Source organism: Chlorocebus sabaeus, chromosome 29 (assembly GCF_047675955.1).
Source record: "Chlorocebus sabaeus isolate Y175 chromosome 29, mChlSab1.0.hap1, whole genome shotgun sequence".
Classification (NCBI taxonomy): Eukaryota; Metazoa; Chordata; class Mammalia; order Primates; family Cercopithecidae; genus Chlorocebus; species Chlorocebus sabaeus.
The window spans coordinates 20189953-20212333 of record NC_132932.1 but is presented as its reverse complement, the minus strand read 5'-3'; the positions used below and the strand labels follow the sequence as shown (position 1 = coordinate 20212333).

At 37.5% G+C, this 22381-nt stretch overlaps 1 protein-coding gene and 1 non-coding gene across 2 annotated transcripts in view; one reads left to right on the top strand and one right to left on the bottom strand.

The window, feature by feature from the left end:
- The window catches only part of LOC140710685 (cytosolic carboxypeptidase 4-like), a 96068-nt gene that overhangs the window by 5206 nt on the left and 68481 nt on the right, over positions 1-22381 (top strand). The window lies entirely within an intron of this gene.
- LOC119620366 (small nucleolar RNA SNORD74) lies at positions 8991-9061 on the bottom strand. The gene has a single exon (XR_005236901.1). It is a non-coding gene; the product is annotated as a small nucleolar RNA SNORD74 (small nucleolar RNA).

The window sequence follows — 22381 nt, the reverse complement described above, 5'->3', positions numbered from 1 at the left end:
ACAGCATTCACATTAAAACTTTGCCATCTATTTGAAATAGGCTTCCAGTGTTTGGTCTGTTAGTGAACTCAGCTGGGGCTTAAACATTTCTGGGGGTGCTTTTTATAGAAGTAGGGAGGAGGAAATGACACTGGGCCAGAGTGTGCTACCTCTTGCTCGTTTGTTCCACTGTGGACAAGCTTGTTTATCTGCACTAAAGCTGTCTTTGAGCTGTCCAGACTCACTAAGTAGGGAAATTTATTGAGGCAAAGACAGATGACTTGTCTGCAACTGACTCATCTTGTGACCTTAGGAAAGCTTCTGATTACTCCACGTCTCAACACTTTCTTCTGGAGGCTGTCCCTTTGTGCCCTCATTCCCAGGACAGGCCTGAGGGTTTTGGTAATGATAAGGACCATTTCCACTGGCCACACACTTGACCTTTTCCAAAGCACAGCCACATCCCCTCTGATCCTGTTGTATTCTCACAGTATAATATTGAACCTAACCTTTGAAGCTGGGTTATCAGATGTTATCATCAGTGTGTCTCCTAGGATTTTAGACTCTGCTGGCTTGCCTTGCTTCAGAAATATCATAGGCAATTGGAAATGGGTTGGATCTTCCTAGCAGAGGCCAGGTCTTGAAGCCCATTGTATTCTCTGACCATTGCTCCATACTTTGAGAAAGAGGACTCGGGGCTGCCCATAGGCTGGGATGGCTCTCTCACCCCTCACCTTCACTTTCTCTAGAGCTACCCCAAGGACACAGGAAGTCAGGAAGTGTGTTGCTCAAGACCACACTGGTCTCACCCTCACAGAGGATAACATCTTTAATATCCCCACCTTCTTAATGCCCTCCCAGGTTTTCAGCAGGAAGGTCATGCTATGATACATCTCTTCACCTTCAGGTTCAGTCTCATGCTATGAGATTGTGGAGTTCAGAGTACCCGGGCTTAAACACCTTGGCAACGGGAGGAGATGGATATGTTTGGTCTTCAAGCCAGCTTCATAAGCAAATTCTTCACCTTAGTCTCCTGTTGGCTGTCCTAGTAACTCCTTGTGCTTGGAATAGTGTTAGGTGATATTCTCCCTTCAAAGGACCAATCTTCCAGGGCCTCCCTGGCCTTAGAATTCTGCCTGAGTGCAGGATTACTGGGCATCGCTTTATTGGCAGCTCTTTCTGGTGATTTCATCTTCAATTTATGAGCTAGAAAAAATATCCTGCTTCTCCTCTCCCTGCCCCCAAATCACTCACTGCCTTTGCCCAAAGCCAGGTCTTCTGGGCTTTCTCCAACCATCATACCATTCCACTTTATCTGATCATAGTAGCTGATAAGATGAGTGAGACTCAGCTAGAGCTAATGGATTCCATGAGATCATGAGTGATTGGGTGATTCAGTTACTTTTCACTGAGGCAATGGAAATCCAAGTTACAAGAAACAGTGATTTTTTCTGCTTCTTAAAATAGTTACTGAATTCCTTCTGGATTTTCATTCCCTCCCAGCCCCAACTGAGGGCTTTGTGACTCTACATTAAACATTAGAGTCTGTGGTCTCCAGGGCATGGTCTCACAGTGGGGCTTCACTCTATGTCTCAGCACTTTCTGCTTGTTCCTTGTCTCCAGAGCACTCTAATTCAAATACCTTGGAACAGGAGCAAAAAAATTCCACCCCAGCCTCACAAGTGCTGATATTGGGGACGTGCACCATGAGCTGAACTTACTAACAGAGTGATTATTGCATCTGCAACCTGACTCCAAGCATGTAGCTGATGGGGAATGAATAGTTTCCTACATGAATTAAGCCTTGGCAACTAGATTTATGGGGTTAAAGCCCTGTCATCTTCTTAAGAAGCCACTGAGCTCTTCCAGATTAGGGCAAGCCATAGACATTCAAGTTGTAGGATCTAAAGTTTGAAGGTCTTAAGAGACCTTCTTATCATCTCCTTCATCTTAAAATGAGGTCAGTGAAACCCAGAGAGCCTGAACCAAGCCTTCTACCCTAACTTCAAGGCACCATTTATTACTCCAAGACACTTTTCCGCATATTACAAAACAAACATGCCTTGAATTAGGACTTTTATTTGACAACATTCTATGTGCCTGTCTCAATGTTAAGTGCTGGAGAAATGTTGCTTGGGGACCTCAAGTTGCTGACAGCCTGTGCCAACAAGAATGACGTAGTGTGGGAGGAAGGCCTTGCGTTCTGACCCAGTCTTGGGCTTGTGAAATGACCAGCTCCCTATCCTGTGGAAATGCCTTTATAATGCCTTTTTCAGGGGCCTCAGGTGACCCTCTACTTTGGAGAGTCTTCCTTGAAATGTCTCAAGTATTCTTTTGGTGATTGAGAAGGGCTTGGTCTGGCAGTGCCATCCAGGGAGGCTTAGTCCTTGTTTCTCCCCTTTGGGGTGTTCTCTAATCCCCTGTCACCTGGGTGGTAAACCAGATTCCTTCAGGAGGAGGAGCTTAGGAACTCATCATGCATGTAGGTTGTCCTGGTTGAGGTGTGTTGGACTGGTGAGCAGATCTTTGCCATTGCTGGTTCTGTATTTATTCCTGAGGATGACATGCTGGACAGTGAGAAGGGTGCTTGATATGTTGATGTTGGATGGATCAAATAACTTACACAGACGGGCCTCCAAAAACAAAACAAAACAAACCTCCCTTGGTCCTTCATATCCTGGGGAGGTGTTACATGCACCACTTTCCCCTGATGAGGGTTCTCTACAGAAATTGCATTTCCATCTTTATCTGCTGAAGCTTTATCTGCTGAAGCTTTACTGCTCACACTTCTCCATAGATTTCCCTCAATTTTCCCTCTTGAGACTAGAAGCAGGCTCTTAGGAACTTTCACTTCTCATAGGAGTTAATCTTCTAGCCCAGCCTGACTCAGCGAGGAACTTATGCAAATAAATTTGTATTTTCCTGTAAATCACACCTTCCTCACAACATTGTAACTACCTACAAATATGGAGGAAAGGGAGTTTGAGGAACTTGGGAGAGGTACAGAAAGACAGAAAGACTCTTATCAAGAGGGACTCTTGTTGTTTCACCTTTTACTTTGAGGGAACTGCTATTTCTTTTTTTCTTTTCTTTTAGTTTCTTTCTTTTTTCTTTTTCTTTTCTTTTTTTTTTTTTGAGATTAAGTCTCATTCTGTCACCCAGGCTGGAGTGCAGTGGCATGATCCTGGCTTGCTGCAACTTCTGCCTCTCGGGTTCAAGCAATTGTCCTGCCTCAGCCTCCCAAGTAGCTGAGATTACAGATGCGCGCCACCATACCTGGGTAATTTTTATATTTTTAGTAGAGATAGGGTTTCACCATATTGGCCAGGCTGGTCTTGAACTCTTGACCTCAGGCAGTCTGCCTGCCTCAGCCTCCCAAAGTGCTGGGATTACAGGCGTGAGCCACCGTGCCTGGCCCAGGAACTGATATTTCTAATAGAATTCTAAATTCTTCAGGGACCGATTCCACACTCAGGCACCACAAATTATAAAGCAGATGGGGGAAGAAAACACACACTGGTTTTCCTGTGAGGTTGTGAGTGGGTGCAGTGTCTGGAGATGTGCTTGTTTAGCAGAGACAAGCCAATTCAGTTGACTGGGAAGGAAAGGGTCAAAAGGAGGCCATCCCACAGATGTATAGCCATGGAAAGCTAGCTGCTTTTTAAAGTTTAGGTAGAGATTGCACAATGAGGACAGATTGAAAGCTTTCTAAGTTCAATTATAGTGCTATTTTAATATTAGATCTCTATGTGATCATTAGTCATCTTCAACAAAGCTAATGAGAAAAATGACTAGAGAACAATAAATGGTTATTTAAAAGGAGTGAATTAGTATAAATCAGGTCTGAGTTTCTTTCATATGGTGCATCATAGGTATTCGATAAATGCCAGTTGAATGAATGAACACTGTTGTTTTGGTTTGCCTGAGTTGCACTCTTTTAACTACCCATTGATTCATTCAGTAGTATTGTGGGGCTTTTAGTATTGTCAGAGATTTGTGGGCTTGAGTTGAAAAGACACAGTCCTTGCCCTCAAGGAACTTGTAGATATATGCACACATTAGCATGTAAACAAATAAGATAAATGTGATCATGGGGGGATATTTAAGAGGGAGAATTTCAGTCTGCTCAGAAATTAGCAAGGAGGAACTCACTGAGAAGGCAGATTTCGATTTGAAATAGGGAAGGAATTTCTGGATGTTAATTTTATAAGAGCACCACCTTCTAAGCAGAGGCAGAAGCAAGAGCAAAGACAAAAAAGCATGAAAACAATGAGTGATATGTATCAAGACAAAAAACCCTATAAAAAATCACTTTGAAATGTGAACTAAGATTTATGTGCAAAAATATCAATCACAGTGTTATTTATAATTGGAAATAATATAACCTGAAAAAGCTCAATAATAGGGAATGCTTGGTAAAAGTGATATATTTCCACATTATATTATGAAGCAACACACAAAAATAGGTTAGGAATGATGTTTGTTGTGGGAAACAGCTTATGATAAAATATTGACTAGAAAAAGTAAGTCTCAAAGTTCAGAATGATATAATCTACATTCCCAGCAGCATATGAATGTCCATTTAATTGAATCCTCACCAGCAATAAATATTACCTTTTTTCTAAATTTTTATTACTTTGATTTGTGAGATTGCTGTCTTGATCTAAATTGCATTTCTCTGATTATTGGATAGTTGGATATTTTTATGAGTTTCTCTGTTTTTTATTTCCTCTTTGTGAATTACATATTCCTATTCTTCTATTGTCTACTAAGATATTAGAGTGTTTCCACCTTAAAAAAAAAGAACTAGAGATAAAATATATAAACCAATGTTGATGGACATTAGGCAATGAAGGGTCATGATTCCTGAGAGATAAGTTCTTAAATTCCCCCAGCTCATTGTCTTAGAGAGCTTCTAGGTTGCAGTGCAGGGACAGTGAACCCACTAGCAGCCCAGCAGACTCCCTGAGTTAAAGAAGCAGTTGGGAGACAGAGCTGAAGGTCTGGAGAAACCAAGGTGCATAACATTTGTAGGACAGAGTACTAGAAAGAGAGCTGCACAGAAGTAGAACTCTGGAGATCTTCAGGGATTACCCTCAGGTATTTAGCTGGATATGCAAACGTGCTTATAGGGAAATTAGACAAAGCCAAGGAAAGACCACCTGAAGGAAATGGAGGGAACGATATCTGACACACACACAGGACTGGAAATAATACTTGGTTCTGAAAGACAGACTGGAAAACCTCATGACTTATGGGACATTGGATAAAGTATACAGGATTTTGCCTCAGTAGTGAGGAATAAAGTCATCCCTCGATATTCATAGAGGATATGTTACAAGACCTCTTGTAGATACCAAAATCTGTGGAGGCCCAAGTCCTTCAAATAAAATATTGCAATAGTGATATATAATCTGTGCACATCCTCCTGTATGCTTTTAAATCTTTAAATTACTTATAATACCTACAAATGTAAATGCTATGTAAATAAGTTGTTAGACTCTATTGTTTAGGGAATAATGATAAGGAAAAATCTGTTCATATTCAGCACAGATGCAATTTTTAAAAATATATTTGATCCACAGTTGGTTGAATCCATGTGTGTGGAATCCATGAATACAGAGAGTTTACTATTGTTACCTCTAGACTGAGCGTTAGCTCTAGACCAGGGCTCTAGTCCTGTCAAACAAATATTAAAAGCAAGACCTGGAATCATAAAACTAGTTCCAAGTAAATTAGTTGCATTCCAAGTCAAAGCCTCAGAATATTTATTGGAACACAAAAATATTCACTAAATGAGGTAGAAGTCACAATGTGGAGAATCCAAGAAGAAATTATCAGGCATGCAAAGGAACAGGAAAGTACTATCCATGATGAGGAGATAATTTATTCAATCAAAACCAGAACTGAGATAGATGTTATAATTATTAGGCAAGAACATTAAAGAGCTCTTCTAACTATATTTCACATATTCAAAAATTAAGTAATGACATAGAAGATACAAGAAAAACCCAAATTGAACCTCTAGAGATGAAATCTACAGTGTGTAAGAGATAAACACACTGGATTGAATTAAGGAAAATTAGAGGTGGCAGAAGAGAGATAAGCTTGAAAATGCAGAAACAGCACATTTCCAAAATGAAACACACAGAAGAGATTTAAGAAGAAGAGAGCACTAGTGAACTATGGGACAACTTCAAGCAGCCCAGTACATATAATTTGAGCCCCTGGGGAAAGGAGAGATAGGTAGGGACAGAAAAAAATATCTGAGGAAATAAAGGCTTAAATCTCTGAAATTCAAAAAAATGATAGGGACACAGGAAGCCATGTACATAAGAAACATGAAAGAAACAACTCCAAGGAAAATCATAAACTTCTCAAAACCAGCCAGGTGTGGTGGCTCACGTCTGTAATCCCTGCACTTTGGGAGGATGAGGTGGGCAGATTGCCTGAGCTCAGGAGTTTGAGACCACCCTGGGCAACATCTCTATTAAAAATACAAAACTTAGCTGGGCGTGGTGGCTCATGCCTGCAATCCCAGCTACTCAGGAGGCTGAGGCAGGAGAATTGCTTGAACCAGGTGGATGAATGTTGCAGTGAGCTGAGATGACACCACTGCACTCCAGCCTGGGCGACTGAGCGAGACTGTCTCCACAAAAGTAAAAACAAACAAACAAAAAACTTCTCAAAACCAATGACACACACACACACACACACACACACACACACACACACACACAAAAGTCTTCAAAGCACCCAGGAAAGGAAAAAAGATGCATTATATACACAGAAACAAAAATAAGAATCTAACAGATTTCTCATTGGAAACAATGCAAGTGAAAAAACAATGGTGCAGCATCTTTAAAGTGTGGAATTCTGTGCTCAATGAAAATAGCTTTTAAAACTGCTGATGAAATAAAGACTTTTCGGACATACAAAAACTAAAAGACATTATCAACAGCAGGCTGTCATGCCAAGAAATATTAAAAGAAAACTTCAGGCGGAAGGAAAATGATACAGGTGGAAAGATGTATCTATTCAAAAGACCAAGGAGCACTAGAAATGGTAACAGGAGTAAATATGTTTGACTTTAGATTATTATTTTAGTCTCTTTAGAAATAGCTAGGTATTTAAATAAAGGTAATCACAATGTAGTCTGGAGTTTATATTTTTTGTAAAGTTAAAATATATGACAACAAGAGCATGAAGATCAAGAAGAGAGAAATGTAAGTATTCTATTATAATTGTCTTACGTATTAAATGGTACATTAACAATTAAAGATAGACTGTGATAATTTGAAAATGTATACTAAAGCAACCACTAAAACAGTTAAGTAAAGAGTTATGACTAATAAATTGACAGGATGGTAAATTGTCATAAAAACATTCAATTCATCCACAAGAAGGCAGGAAAAGAGGAGAAGGTGATTAAGGAACAGATGTCACAAATAGACAAAAAATTAACAAGAATGTAGACTTAAACCTAACCATACCAATAAGATGCCAATGTTGCATACTCTATGTAAAGGCAAATATATAATCATATTGATAAACCAGTGACTCAGTTGTGCTGTATATAAGAACCACAATTCACAATTGCAAAAATATAGAACCAGCCCAAATGCCCACCATTCAACAAGTGGATAAAGAAATTGGGGTATAAATATACCACGGGATACTACTCAGCCATAAAAAGGAATGAAATAGTGGCATTTACAACAACCTGGATGAAATTGGACACTATTATTCTAAGTGAAGTAACTCAAGAATAGAAAAACAAACATGTTCTCACTCATAAGTGGGAGCTAAGCTATGAGGATGCAAAGGCATAAGAATGATAAAATGGACTTTGGAGACTCGGGGAAAGGGTGGGAGGAGTGTGAGGGATGAAAGACTACACATTGGGTGCAGTGTACAGTGCTTAAGTGAGGGGTGCACCAAAATCTCAGAAATCACCATTAAAGAACTTACTCGTGTAATCACACATGTTCCCCAAAAACCTATTGAAATAAAAAAATTAAAATTGTGCTGCATATAAGAAACACACTTAAAATTTCTTATTGATATATAATAATTACACATGTTGATGGAGCACATGTGATATTTTGATACATGCATACAATGTGTAATGAAATCAGAGTGTTTAGGATATCCATCACCTTGGACAGTTATCATTTCTTTGTGTTGGGAATATTTCAGATCTAGTTATTTTGAAATATATATCATCGTTAACTATCATCACTTCACTATGCTATTGAATACTGGAACCTATTCCTTCTGTCTGTGTTTGTACCCACATTAACTGATTTCTCTTCTCCCATCCCCACTCCCAGCCTCTGGTAACTATCGTTTGACTTTCACCCCCATGAGATCAACTTTTTAACTCAGACACTCAGACTGAGAAAAATGTGAGTGGTAGTTGTCTTTCTGTGCCTTGCTTATTTCACTTAACATAATGACCTTCAGATCCATCCATGTTGCTGCAAATGACAGGATTTCATTCTTGTTTAATGGTGGACTAATATTCCATTGTGGATATAGACCACATTTTAAAAATCCATTTATCTGTGGATAAACACTTAGGTTGATTCCATATCTTGGCTCTTGTAAACAGTGCTGCAATAAACATGGGAAGCAGGTGTCTTTTTAGTACACTGATTTCCTTTCTTTTGGTTAAATATTTAATAGCGTGTTTGCTGGACTGCATGATAGTTCTATTTTTAGTTTTTATTTGAAACCTCCATATTGTTTTCTATAATGGCTGTATAAATTTACATTCTGACTCACAGGGTATACAAGTTCCCTTTTCTCCACATCCTTGCCAACATCTGTTATTTTTTGTCTTTTTGATAATAGCCATTCTAACTAAAGCAAGATGATATCTCATTGTGGTTTTCAATTGTGCTTTCTTAATGATTTGTGATAGCAGTTTTTCATGTATCTGTTGGCCACTTGTATGTCTTCTTTTGAGAAATGTCTATTTAGATCCTTTGGCTACTTTATTATTATTATTTTCCCCATTTAAGCTGTTGGCATTAGTCAATACTCTCAGATGTCTCTACCAACATAGGCTTCATAAGAAGCCTTTGTCTACTTTTTAATGGAATTATTTGTTTTCTTGATATTGAGTTGGGTTCCTTGTATGTTCTGGTTATTAGTCCCCTGCCAGAAAGTTTGCAATTTTTTTTTTCATTCAGCAGGTTGTCTCTTCATTGTGCTGATTGCTTCCTTTTCTGTGCAGAAGATTTTTAGTTTAATGTAGTCCCATTTGTCTGTTTTTGTTGCCTGTGTTTTTGAGATCTTAGCCATAAAATCATTACCTAGACCAATGTTCTGAAGAATTTCTCCAGTGTTTTCTTCTATTAGTTTCATAGTTTTGGGTGTTCTATTTAAGTCTTTAATCCATTTTGTATTGATTTTTTAAAAATTTAATTTAATTATTTATTTTTTATTTTTTATTTTTATTATTATACTTTAAGTTCTAGGGTACATGTGCATAACGTGCAGGTTTGTTACATATGTATACTTGTGCCATGTTGGTGTGCTACAGTATGTGGTGAGAGATAGGGGTCTAGTTTCATTCTTCTGTATGTGGATATCCAGTTTTCCCATCATCATTTATTGAAGAGAGTGTCCTTTCCCTAAAGCATGTTATTGGTGCTTTTTTCAAAAATCAATTGGCTATAAATAGGTAAATATCTTTCTGGGTTTTCTGTTCAGCTCTGCTGGTCTGTATGTCTGTTTCTATGACAGTACCATACTGATTTGGTTACTATAGTTTTATAGTATTGAAGTCAGGTAGTGTAATCCTTCCAGTTTTGTTCATTTTGCTTGGGATTGCTTTGGCTGTTTTGGATCTTTTGTGGTTTCATATGAATTTCGGAAGTTTTTCTCTATTTCTGTGAAGACTGTCATTGGTATTTTGATGGGGGCTGCATTGAGTCTGTAGATTGCTTTAGAGTAGTATAGTCTCAAGATTAATTGTAACAATATCAGTTTTTCGAATCCATGAGCATGGGTGTCTCTCCATTTGTTTGTGTCGTTTTCAATTTCTTCATCAGTGTTTCGTAGTTTTCCTTCTAGAGGTCTTTCACCTCTTGGTTAAATTTATTTCTAGGCATTTTGTTATTTTTTGTAGGTATTGTAAATGGGGTTGCTTTCTTGATTTATTTTTCAGCTAGCTTCTTATTAGTGTATAGAAATACTACTGATACTTATTTGTTGATTTTGTATCCTGCAACTTTACTGAATTCCATGATCAGTTCTAAGAGTTTTTTGGTAGTCTTGGTTTTTCTGTATGTAAGGTCAAGTCATATAAAAAGAGAGACAATTTGACTTTCTGTTTTCCAATGTAAATGCCTTTTATTTCTTTCTCTTGCTAAAGATTGTTCCGGCTAGAACTTTCAGTGCTATGTTGAGTATGAAAGGTGAGAGTGGGCATTGTTGTCTTGTTCCAGTTCTCAGAGGAAATTCTGTCAGCTTTTCTCAATTTATTATGATATTAGCTGGGTTTGTCACATGTGACTTTTATTATGTTTATTATGTTTTACTATGTTTCTACTATGCCTAATTTATTTAGAGTTTTTATCATGAAGGAATGTTCAATTTTATCAAATGCCTTTTCTACATCTTTTGAGAATACTGTATGGTTTTTATCTTCCATTCTGTTTATATGATGTGTCACAGTTATTGATTTGTGTATGTTGAACTATCCTTGCCTCCTGGGATAAATCCCCCTTGATCATGGTACATTATCTTTTTGGTATGTTGTTGGTTTGCTAGTATTTTGCTTGGTATATTTTGTTGAGGACTTTTGCGTCTATGTTCATTAGGGATATTGATCTATAGGTTTCTTTTTTTGTTTTATCCTTGTTTGGTTTCAGTATCAGGGTAATGCTGGTTTTGTAGAATGAGTTAGGAAGAATTCCCTCCTCTTTAGTTTTTTGGAATAATTTGAGAAAAGTTGGTATTAGTTGTTCCTTATAAGTTTGGTAGAATTCATCAGTAAAGTCATCTGGTCCTGAGTTTTGTTGTTGTTGTTGTTGTTGGGGGACTTTTTATTACTCATTCAATCTTGTACTCATTACTAGTCTGTTCAGATTTCCTATTTCTTCCTGGCTCAGTCTTGGTAGATTGTATGTATCCAGGGATTCATCATTTTCCTCTAGGTTTTCTAATTTGCCAGCATATAGTTGTTCATAATAGTATGTATGATTCTTTGTATTTCTGTGGTATTAGGAGTAATATCTCCTGTATCATTTCTGATTTTATTTATTTGGGTCTTCTCTCTTTTTTGTTAGTCAGTTAGCAGTTTATTGATTTTATTTATCTCTAAAAAACTTCATTTCATTGATCTTTTGTATTTTTTTAGTCTCTATTTCATTTAGTTCTGCTCTGATCTTTATTATTCCTTTCTACTAATTTTGGGTTTGGTTCTTGTTTTTCTAGTTCCTTGAGGTGCATCACTAGATTGTTTATTTGAAATCTTTCTACTTTTTTGACATAGGCAATTTTTTGCTATAAACTTGCCTCTTGGCACTGCTTTTACTGTATTCCACAGATTTTGGTATGTTGTATTTTTACTTTCATTTATTTCAAGACTTTTTAAATTTCCTTCTCAATTTCTTCCTTGACCCAATGGTCATTCAGGAGCATGTTGTTAAATTTCACATATTTCTAAATTTCCTTTTATTATTGAGTTCTAGTTTTATTCCATTGTGATCTGAAAAGACACTTGATAGGATTTTGATGCTTAAAATTTTCTGAGATTCATTTTGTGGCCTAGCATATGGTCTATCCCAGGGAATGCTCCATGTGCGGATGAGAAGATGTGTGTTCTGTGGCTGTTTGGTGAAATGTTCTGTAAATGTTAGGTCTATGTGTCCTAAAGTGCAGTTTAAATCCAATGTTTCTTTGCTGATTTTCTGTCTAGATTATCTGTCCAATGCGGAGAGTGGGGTGTTGAAGTTCCCAACTGTCATTGTATTGGAGTCTATCTCTCCAGTAAGGTCAATGGTGGGTAGAGCAGATGAATCTCCAAGTTCCCTGATGGTGCTAGTGCAGAGAGTGATGCCAGGTGGGGCAGACCTGTCCTGAAGCCTGCTGATGGTGCACATAAGCACCCAAAGAGGCAAGCAATATTGATGCGTAGGTCCCTAGATGATGTGGTCATGGTGGTGGCAGTGGTGAGGACAGGCTTGTCCTCAGGCCCCGGGAAGGCTCCCAGACAGACCGGTCTGCAAGCCTGCTGAAAGCACATACATGCTCAGAGTGTCTGTGTCTGGGGATGCAGAGTTGCTGTCAGTGGCAGCAGCCCCAGGAAGGTGGCTCTCAGGCTCTGGGGAGTACATGCTTCAGCTCCCTTTGTCCTGGAGAAAGCTTCCCCGGTGCACTGCACTGCCATTCCCTGGGGTGTAGGACACCGCGTGGGCTAGAATGCTGGGGACCTGGCTGCAATGCTGGGTCCAGCCAGACTTCTTGGTTGACATGAGGAAATATCAGTGGGGCTCCATGGATATGGAAATTCAGGGGCTGTTGGGCCCCAGGGCAGGATGTCATCTGGTGGGGACTGGGCTCTTAAAATGACTGTGTGCAGCTGCTTGGGTCTGGGGAGTGTGTGGGATCCAGCATGAACGACATCTCTGGAACAATGCCATGGTATGAACTCTAGGCAGCTTCATATACTAGTCTCAGGGACCATGAGGGCTGAGGGTCTCTCTTGTGGCTAGGATTGCAGGAGTCTGTGGGAATTTGGAGTCCTAGGGATCTTTTGCTAACCTTTTCTCTGCACTGGGGAGTTTCTTCTGACACCGAGCTGTTCTCAGTCCTGGCCAGGCCAGATGCTTACCTTCCCTCTCCTTCCATGCCTCAGAGATTCCCTGGGTGTCTCCAGGTAGCCATCTTGAAGTCTCTTCGCTCAGGGCTGTGTATAAACACACTTTAAATATAAAGACTCAAGTGGGTTAAAAGTAAAAGAATGAAAAAGATATATCAAGTTAATGCTAATCAAAAGAAAGCTAGGAAGCTTTTTCTAATACCAAATAGAGTAAATTTCAGAGCATAGAATATTGCCAGGTATAAAAAAAGTAATTCTATAATAGTAAAGGGTCAGTTTATTAGAAGCAAATAAAAGCCCTAAATGTTTATGTACCTAATAACAGAGCTTCAAAATAATTGATGTAAAAACTGATAGAAATGCAAGGAAAAATAGATAAATCTATGACTTTAGTTGGAGATTTTAATAACCCTCTCTGAATAACTGATAGAACAAGTAGAGAGAAAATCAGTAAGGATATAGATGATTGATTGATATTCATAGGATACTTTACCTACCTACAGCAGAATATACATTCTTTTCAACTACAATGGAATTTTTACCAAGATAGATAATATTATGAACCATAAAGTCAGTCACAACGAATTTATAAGAATTCAAATGATAACAGGTATGTTCTCTGACCACAAGGGAATTAAATTATCACCAACAGAAAGGTTTCTGTAAGAGTCCCCCAAATTTGAAAATTAAATAATGTACTTCTAAAGGAACTATGGGTCAAAGAAGAAATCAAAAGAGAAACTAGAAAATATCTTGAACTGAATGAAAATGAGTACAGCATATTAAAATCTCTGGGATGCCACATTCTTGGAGGAAATTTATAGACCGATAGGCACATATTAGAAAAGAAGAAAGATGGACTCTCTAATCAACAACCTCAGCTCCCAGCATAAGAAAGGAGAAAAAGAAGATTGAAATCTAAAGTAAGTAAAATGAAGGAAATAAGAAAAATCAAAATAGAAAGAAATAAAATTGCAAATAGAAAACCAATCAAAAGTTGATTTATTGAGATCAATAAAATTGATAAAACTCCATTCCAGCCTGGGCGTGGTGGCTCACACCTGTAATCCTAGCACTTTGGGAGGCCAAGGCAGGTAGATCACGAGGTCAGGAGATGAAGACCATCCTGGCCAACCTGGTGAAACCCTGTCTCTACTAAAAATACAAGAAAATTAGCTGGGCGTGGTGGCATGTGCCTGTAATCCCAGCTACTCAGGAGGCTGAGGCAGGAGAATCACTTGAACCAGGGAGTTGGAGGTTGCAGAAAGCCAAGATCACACCACTGCACTCCAGCCTGGCGACAGAGCAAGACTGTCTAAAAAAAAAAAAAAACAAAACAAAAAACAAAAAATCTAATCCAGACCGATAAGAAAAAAAGAAGACACAAAGGACTAGTATCAGAAATGAGAGGCAAAATTGCTACAATTTCTGTAAATACGCAAAGGATAATAAGGAAATACTAGTAACAACTTTGTGCCAATAAATTGGACAACTTAGATGAAATGGAAAAAATTCTTGAGAAACATGACTAACAAAGCTCACCCAAGAAGAAAAAGGTAACCTATATAGCCCTATATTTAGTAATCAAATTGAATGCATGGTTAAATTATCCCCACAAAGAAAAGTCTAGGTTTAAATGGGTTCCTTGATGAATTCTACCAAAAATTTAAAAATAAATAATAGCAATTCTCTACACACTCTTGGAGAAAATTTAAGAAGAGACAATATTTTCCAACTTATTCAATGAAGCCAGCATTATCCTGATACCAAAAGCAGGCAAATACCTATTAAGAAAGAAAACTTCCAACCAGTATCTCTTAAGAATAGAGATGCAAATATTCTTAACCCAATTTTAGTAAATTGACATCGACAATATATACAAGATCAAGATCAAGTGATATTTGTCGCAAGAATCCTGAACTAGTTTAATGTGTAGAAATCATTATATATAATTTATTATATAAAAAATTAAAAAAACCCAACAATATATGATTATCTCCATGGACCCAGAAAAAACATTTGACAAGATCTACCATTTCCCGATAAAAACTCAATACATCAGAAATAGAAGGGAACTTTCTCAATAAATCACATCTATGAAACTGTTAAGTGACATCATGCTTCATGGTTAAAAGACTGAATGCTTCCCCAGTAAGATCAGAAACAAAACTAGAATGTCCACTCTCATTAAATCTATTTAACATTATACTGGCAATTCTAGTCCGTGAAATAAGGCAAGGAAAAGAACTAAAAGACATCCATCTGGGTAAAGAAGATGTAAAACTATTTGCAGACGATTATCTTTGTAGAAATTCCAATGGAATCTATACACAAAAAATTACAAGAACTAATAAATGAGTTTACCAAGGTTCCAGGTAACATACGAAACAATTATATTTCTACATAGTGAAACAAATTATTGGAAATAAATCACTGAAATTTTTTAATAATATAGTTTACAATAGCAATATAAACGTAAAAACTTAGGGATAAATCTGCCAAAAGATACAAAAGACCTGTACACTGCAAGCTACAAAGCAACGTTGAAACAAATGAAAGAAGACATAAATAGATAACTAGAGGTAATGGTTCAGAAGACTTAATATTGGCAAAATGTCAATTTTCCTCAAATTGATCTATAGATTAATTGCATTCCTAGTGAAAATTGTGAAGGCTTTCTGTATGTTGTAGAAACTGATACATTGATTATAAAATTCACATGGAAAAGCCAAGGACCTAGAATAGCCAAAGCAAATTTGGAAAACAAAGAACAAAATTGGAGGACAAAGAATACTTTAAGACTTATCATAAAACTGCAGTATGGAAGATAGTGGGGTATCAGCATCAAGATAGATTAATGGAATAATGTAGACACTTCAAAAATAAACCCACATGCATATGAACAATTAATTTTTGGCACAGGCAAATTTCATGGAGGAATAATAGTATGTTCGATAAATGGTGCTGGAAATTCTGGATATCCATATGCAAATGACAGATTTCAGCTTATACTTTACAACATAAAGATGAATATAAAATGGATAGTAGACCTAAATGTGCAACCTACAGCTATAACATTTCTAGAAGAAAATACAGAGGAAAACCTTTGTGATCTTCAGCTAGGTAAAAGTTATTTATATAACAGCAGTGGAAGCACAATTTATAAACAATTGATAAACTGAACTTTATCAATATTAAAAACGTCTGTAGCTCAAAAGGCACTATTAAGAGAATGAAGACACAGGTTACACACTGAGAGACATTATTTGCCAATCATGTACCTTGTAAGAAAGTTGTATTCTGTATATACAAAGACCAGTTAAATAATAAAAAAGAATCTAATTAAAAATTGACAAAAGATTTGAACAGATATGTCACTAGAGAAGATATAGAGATAGCAAATATGCACATAAAGTATGCTGAACATCAGAATTAATTAGGGAAATGCGTACTAAAACTGTAATATGATACTACTATATACTTTGAGAATGGTTAGAATTTAAAAGACTGACCATCACGAGAATTGGCAAAGAAGAACATGAACACTCACACTTTGCTGGTGGGAATGGAGAAATGGTGCAACCACTTTGGAAAAACAGTCTGGCAGTTTCTTAAAAGTTAAACACACACCTATCATATCATTCACCTACTCCTGTTCTAGGTATCTATTTACAAAAAAGAAATGAAAGTATATATCCTTACAAAGACTCATTTATAAATCTTCATTGCTTCATTCTTTATTTGTAATAGCCAAAAACTGGAAACAAACCTTACATCTATCAACTGGTGAATAGATAAACTGTAATCCTTTTATACAACAGAATATTGTTCAGCAATAAAAAGAGAAAATTACTGATATATGCTGCAACATGAATAAATCTCAGAATAATTATGCTGAGTGAAAGATGCCAGACAAAAAAGTATATACTGTATTATACCATTTGTATTAAATTCCAGAAAATGTAAAATAAACTATGGTGAGAAAAGGAAGATGAATGGCTGTCTGGAGATGAGGGTTGGAGGTAAATATGGAGTAGGAGGGAGGGAATATAAAGAAGAATGAGGAAAATTTGAGGAGGATATTGATATTCATTATCTAGATTGTGGTGATGTTTCAAAGGTACATACACGAAATCTCATCAAGTGGCACACTTTAAATGTGTTTAACTTATTGCATGCCAATAAGAAGTCAATATGTCAGTCAAAAAAGTAAAAAAGTTCTCTTTGTATTAAAGAATATGCACAGTAAAATATTTAAAGAAGGATACCAATAACTAGTTATTTTGAATGGTGGGGAGTAAATAACTTTATTTTTTATATAACATTAGAAATTACTTTTATAATTATAAAAAGTAAAATGAAAATAATTTCAGTACTATCTAGTCTAAAATATATTCTTTTTTATTGTGTGGCTACAGGCAAATGCATTGTAACTAACACCACCATCATCAGTAATTAGATCATGCATTCATTCATTCAAAAAGGAATTGAGGGGAGTTTTGACAGATGAACTAGATTTAACTTGTCAGTGTTGGGGATAGAAAGGAAGGGAATAAAACAGAGAAGGGTTTTTTGAGCAGAGAATAAAAGCATTAGAAAATGCATAAAGCAAGAAACGGCTGGTTTCGGTGGGACAAATAATTGGCTGGATATTAATATAAGGTAATGTTTGAGATGGCTGGTAATGGGAGAGAAGGGCATAAACCAATTCAAGGTCCTGTCTCTATATCTCGTCCACTTTCTCCCTTGTTTCCTTTACTTCTCTCTGCTCCTCTTCCTCCCTTCCTCTCTTCTTCCCTTTCCCTTCTCTTCTTTTCCCTTTGTCATCTTGGGTTTTTTGCATGCTAGGGAAATTCCTTGTGTTTGTTTACAGCTTGAATGTTTCAGTTTTCTGCTACATCCTGTCTGCTGTTCACTGTCTCCCACAAAGTCTTTAACTATATATTTCTCCCTCTCTCTATATATATATTCAGTTATGTATATTCTTAGATTTATGGTCTCATGACAGCTTTGGTCTAGTGTTATAGACCCAAATGGCCCCTAGAATATTCTCAAGAATGCAAATCAAGTACTTCCAAATTAATTTCCTTTTTTTCTAAATTACATTTACTCTCTTTCACAAGAAGTTACACCTTGAATATTCAGGAAATTGATTACCTCCTTTTTTTGAACTAAAGAATAGTTTTCTTTGCTTTTTCAGCATTGCAGAAGCAGAGCTGTTCTCTCAGTTTTAATTAATAAGTCACATTGAATTATGTTGGAGAGGTCTCCACTCAGATATTTTATAGGAGGATCTCTAAGGTCAGAATAAAAGAAGCAAAAGGAAACCCTAGTAGTACAATTTTAGCAGTTTACATGTGGCAACCTGGAGAAGGAGTGTAGTGGAATGGGTATATACCCATAGCAACAGATGTTGTTATTTTATTTCAGTATCACTGACATGATGCTCCCCATCATGGCTAATTCTCATGTGTGTGTGATTAAGAGCAAACCTTGAGGAGTTCTCATATGCAGGTTTGCTAAGGAGGAAGGTAATCAAACGCATGCTTGTCCAAAAGATTCTTACGTGGTTTTGACCTTGAGTTCTTGTTTCTCTGGGCTAGGGGATTTCTCCAGTGTTTACTGGTGCCTCTGTCCCATCTCTGGCTATCAGAGAGTCTTCTAAATATTTTACTTTGGCATGTTCCATTCCTGTTTCTCAGGACTGCTAAAATTTTTGCAGTTTGAATATTTCTTTTCTTTTTCTTTTGAGACGGAGTCTCGCTCTGTTGCCCAGGCTGGAGTGCAGTAGCCAGATCTCAGCTCACTGCAAACTCCTCCTCCCGGGTTTATGCCATTCTCCTGCCTCAGCCTCCCGAGTAGCTGGGACTACAGGCACCCGCCATCACGCCCGGTTAGTTTTTTGCATTTTTTTGGTAGAGACGGGGTTTCGCCGTGTTAGCCAGGATGGTCTCGATCTCCTGACCTCGTGATCCGCCCGTCTCAGCCTCCCAAAGTGCTGGGATTATAGGCTTGAGCCACCGCGCCCGGCTGCGGTTTGAATATTTCTACGAGACTTTCTAAAGGGTAAATAAAACAATTTTTGACTCTATGACATAGCAGTAGGGTTTTTAATTGCATAGAATCTTTAAATGCTTTATGCAAATGAAAAAGTAAAAGATACTCAATCCAATACCCTTGCTTTATAAACAGGGATAATGAGTCCAAAATAGGTGATTTCCTCTAATTTACACAAGTAAATGGTGGGTAGAAAAGCTCAGAGAAGACTCCAGGTCTCCTGATGTCCTATGCAAATCTATTTTCACTACACCATGCTGTAGCGTGATGACTTTTTCCCTCAAATTTAAAAACAGAAATGATTAAATGACTAGAATAAATAAATAAAACATGTGCAGTGGACGGTTTTACTGGAGCCCAAGGGTTCTAAAGAGGAAAGAGCCAGCGTCAGGCCTCTGTTTCCTTGACGTTGAACGAATTTATTTTTGAAAATGGTCCACCCTAATCATAGTCATCCTCATCACACGTAATAAAATCACATTTAATGTGGCGTTTCAGGCCAAATGAATCCCCCAAAAATGCTTTTTAGAGCTAATACCAAGGTCCCTCAATTAGATGATGCCGTTATGGAATTAAATAATTAAAATACAGAACTAAAATATAAAAGGGTAAGAGGGAACGTGGAAAATGATCATTCTGAAACAAGATCAAGAGTCAATGAGGCAAAGAAACGAGTCAGTTCCAGATGGCAGCCACCCGCTAATCCTGAGCGCTGGTGTGCCCCGTCGCCATCTCTTGGTAGCCATGGGTATTACAACTGCAGTTCGCCACAGCCATAAGCTGGCTACACATTCCTTAAGACAGAAAGAGATAAAGTGTGATAATGTCTTCTTATTGATAGAGATGTGATTTCCAAGGGATGCAAAGAAAATTGCTTTTAAGAAATTGAACTTGCTGATTTTTCTTTCTATTGTTAGGAGAACCCAAATATTGACTTCTTAAATTTTGTTTGTAGTGGGGACGAATGTTCGTTCCAAGGTAGCATACTACTAGTATTCTTTTTCTCATCAGTGTTGCAGTGAAGGCTGAAATGAGTTCATTGAATAATTAGTCATAAGGTCAATAGTAATTCTGTTTGTTAAAGCAGGAATATAAGAGTGTATTTTGGAAGGCAATTGTTAAGAGGCTTTTGATTTTCCATGGACTTTTACACACGTTCTATTTTTTTTTTTTTTGGTCTCAAGAGGGCAAACAGCTTAAAAAGTGAGTCTTAAAATAATTTCCAGTTTCTTAAAAAGGGGATTCTAAAAAAATTGTTTTTTTTCCCTCAAGGTCAACTTTTGTTTTGAAAATTATCTTTTAAGTAGTTCCTATAGGGTGGGATTTCATCACTAGCACTGGTTTATGGGTGTCCAAAACTTGAACAACTGAATTCGTTGACATCTTTGGGAGAAGGTGTATTTGCTGTCCCCCAAAATGGGTTTGAAAATACAATATATTCTGTTCTTTCTTATAAGCGGGAGCTGAATGATGAGAACACATGGACACATTGAGGGGAACAACACGCACTGGGACTTGCAGGGGGCGGGGCATGGGGAGGGAGGGCATCAGGATAAATAGCTACTGGATGCTGGGCTAAATACCTAGATGGTGGGTTGATCTGTGCAGCAAACCACCATGGCACACGTTTACCTGTGTAACAAACCTGTACATCTTGCACATGTACCTCGGAACTTAAAAGTTGAAGGAAAAAAAAAAGAAAATGTCATGCATTCCAACACGAGTCTCTGGACCTCATGTCATGATCAATAAAAGTGAACAATGGAGAATTCAGTGTCAGTGTAAAGATCGTTCTTTTGTGCTGTGGATACTCCAGGCCTTTCAAGCCACCATTTCAAGTGTAGTCTTAAACGTGAGGGCAAACCTGCTGTGGGCCTGTCAAAATGTTTGCTATGGGAGTGCTGTTTTATTCTCGAGGGCCAGGCTGACACAGAGCGCTCTGGCTGCCACATAGGCCTCTGTAGGTAAATCTCACAGAGGCTATCATTACTTTCAAGAATTTAATCCATCAATACCAATAAAAATGGAGCATCAGTTAGCAACCCCAAATGTGTCAGATCTTTTTATGTACATTCTCTTATTTAGTTTTCACATCACTCTGAAGTTGGTTTTTATGTTACTGTTTTACAAATGAGGAAACAGAGCCTGAGAGAAATTTGGTAATAAGCACAAGGTCATACCAGAATGAAGTTCAAGGCAGAGTGTGACTCTAAATTCCACACTCTTTTCAATATACAATGCACACTGCTTTTTCAAGTCAGCCAGCCCCAGGCTATGCTTATTTCTGTTAATAATTTGAGGACATTAGCCTATTATTGATACTAATGCTACAGCAAACAAAGTTAAAGCATTTGTAACCGCATCTTCGTTTTTGTGTTTAAGCAAAAATATACAAACTATGCTGCAAACTCACACATGGGAATGAAAACCAACACACACCCACATCCACAAATTGGTTAACAAGGTTGTCCATAGTATCAGCAATTAAAAAAGGGTAGGGGAGAAGGAAAGACATTGCTTTACGTTGTTACAGGCTGATTTCTTTACAAGATTTTTTAAAGGGGAAGATCCCTGCTTACTTGTTCAAATGAATCATAATATGAAATTCCAAACTACAGCACAGATAAGAGCCGCCTTGTTGGAAGCTATAGTTAAAACTTCGGAGTTCTGACTTGAAACTTCCCGCCCCATCACCTTCTCTGGGATTCCAGGACTTGAACGAAGATGTACTGAAAGCCCCTCAAACTACTGAAAATAACATTAGGTCAGAAGCCATGGATTTGGGTTCAAGAGTAGGCTCCCCCTCTTTCATTGACCCTAACCAACTTTCTTATTGCTGCCGAGCCTCAGTTTTTACACCTTAAAACCAGGTATAATAGTGCTTGTCCTATGGAGCTGTAGTGAGATTTAAGTGGTATAATACATATCAGGGCCCAGAACAATGCATTGAATTTAACAAGTTTTTAATAATAAATACCACCCTTCATCCCTCAAGAAGCCTTCTCTAAACTGTCCAGATGATATACAGGTCACATGCAACTACAACTTTCACTGTTCAACCAATGCAGTATCCCAAGGTGTAGCAAATCCTGTCCTTTGGCTGGCAAATATAACTATCTGTATTGATATTTGAAGTCACCATCTTCCCTAAGCATTTGCTCAAAATGCTACTTCCTTTTACATTGCTTTATTTCCCTGCAACGTCAGGCATTCAGGGTTGGAAATTAAGTAAAGCATCATCCACATGCATTTCTTCAAGACATTTCTAATCAATATAGTACAGAAAGGCCCAGATTAGGAAAAGATACGAGTACTTCTAAGATAATTTAAAGTTCTTTCATCTTTTAGATGATACCAATGCTTGAAAATAGTGGCTACTGAATTAGCTTGGGCACATGGCATGAATGTATACACAGTTATCATATTGTTTCTGTAACTCTTCTGTGAAACCGAGGAACTTACATTTCCTGATTCAGAGGTTGTAATTAAAATACTCTATGGTTGACAAAA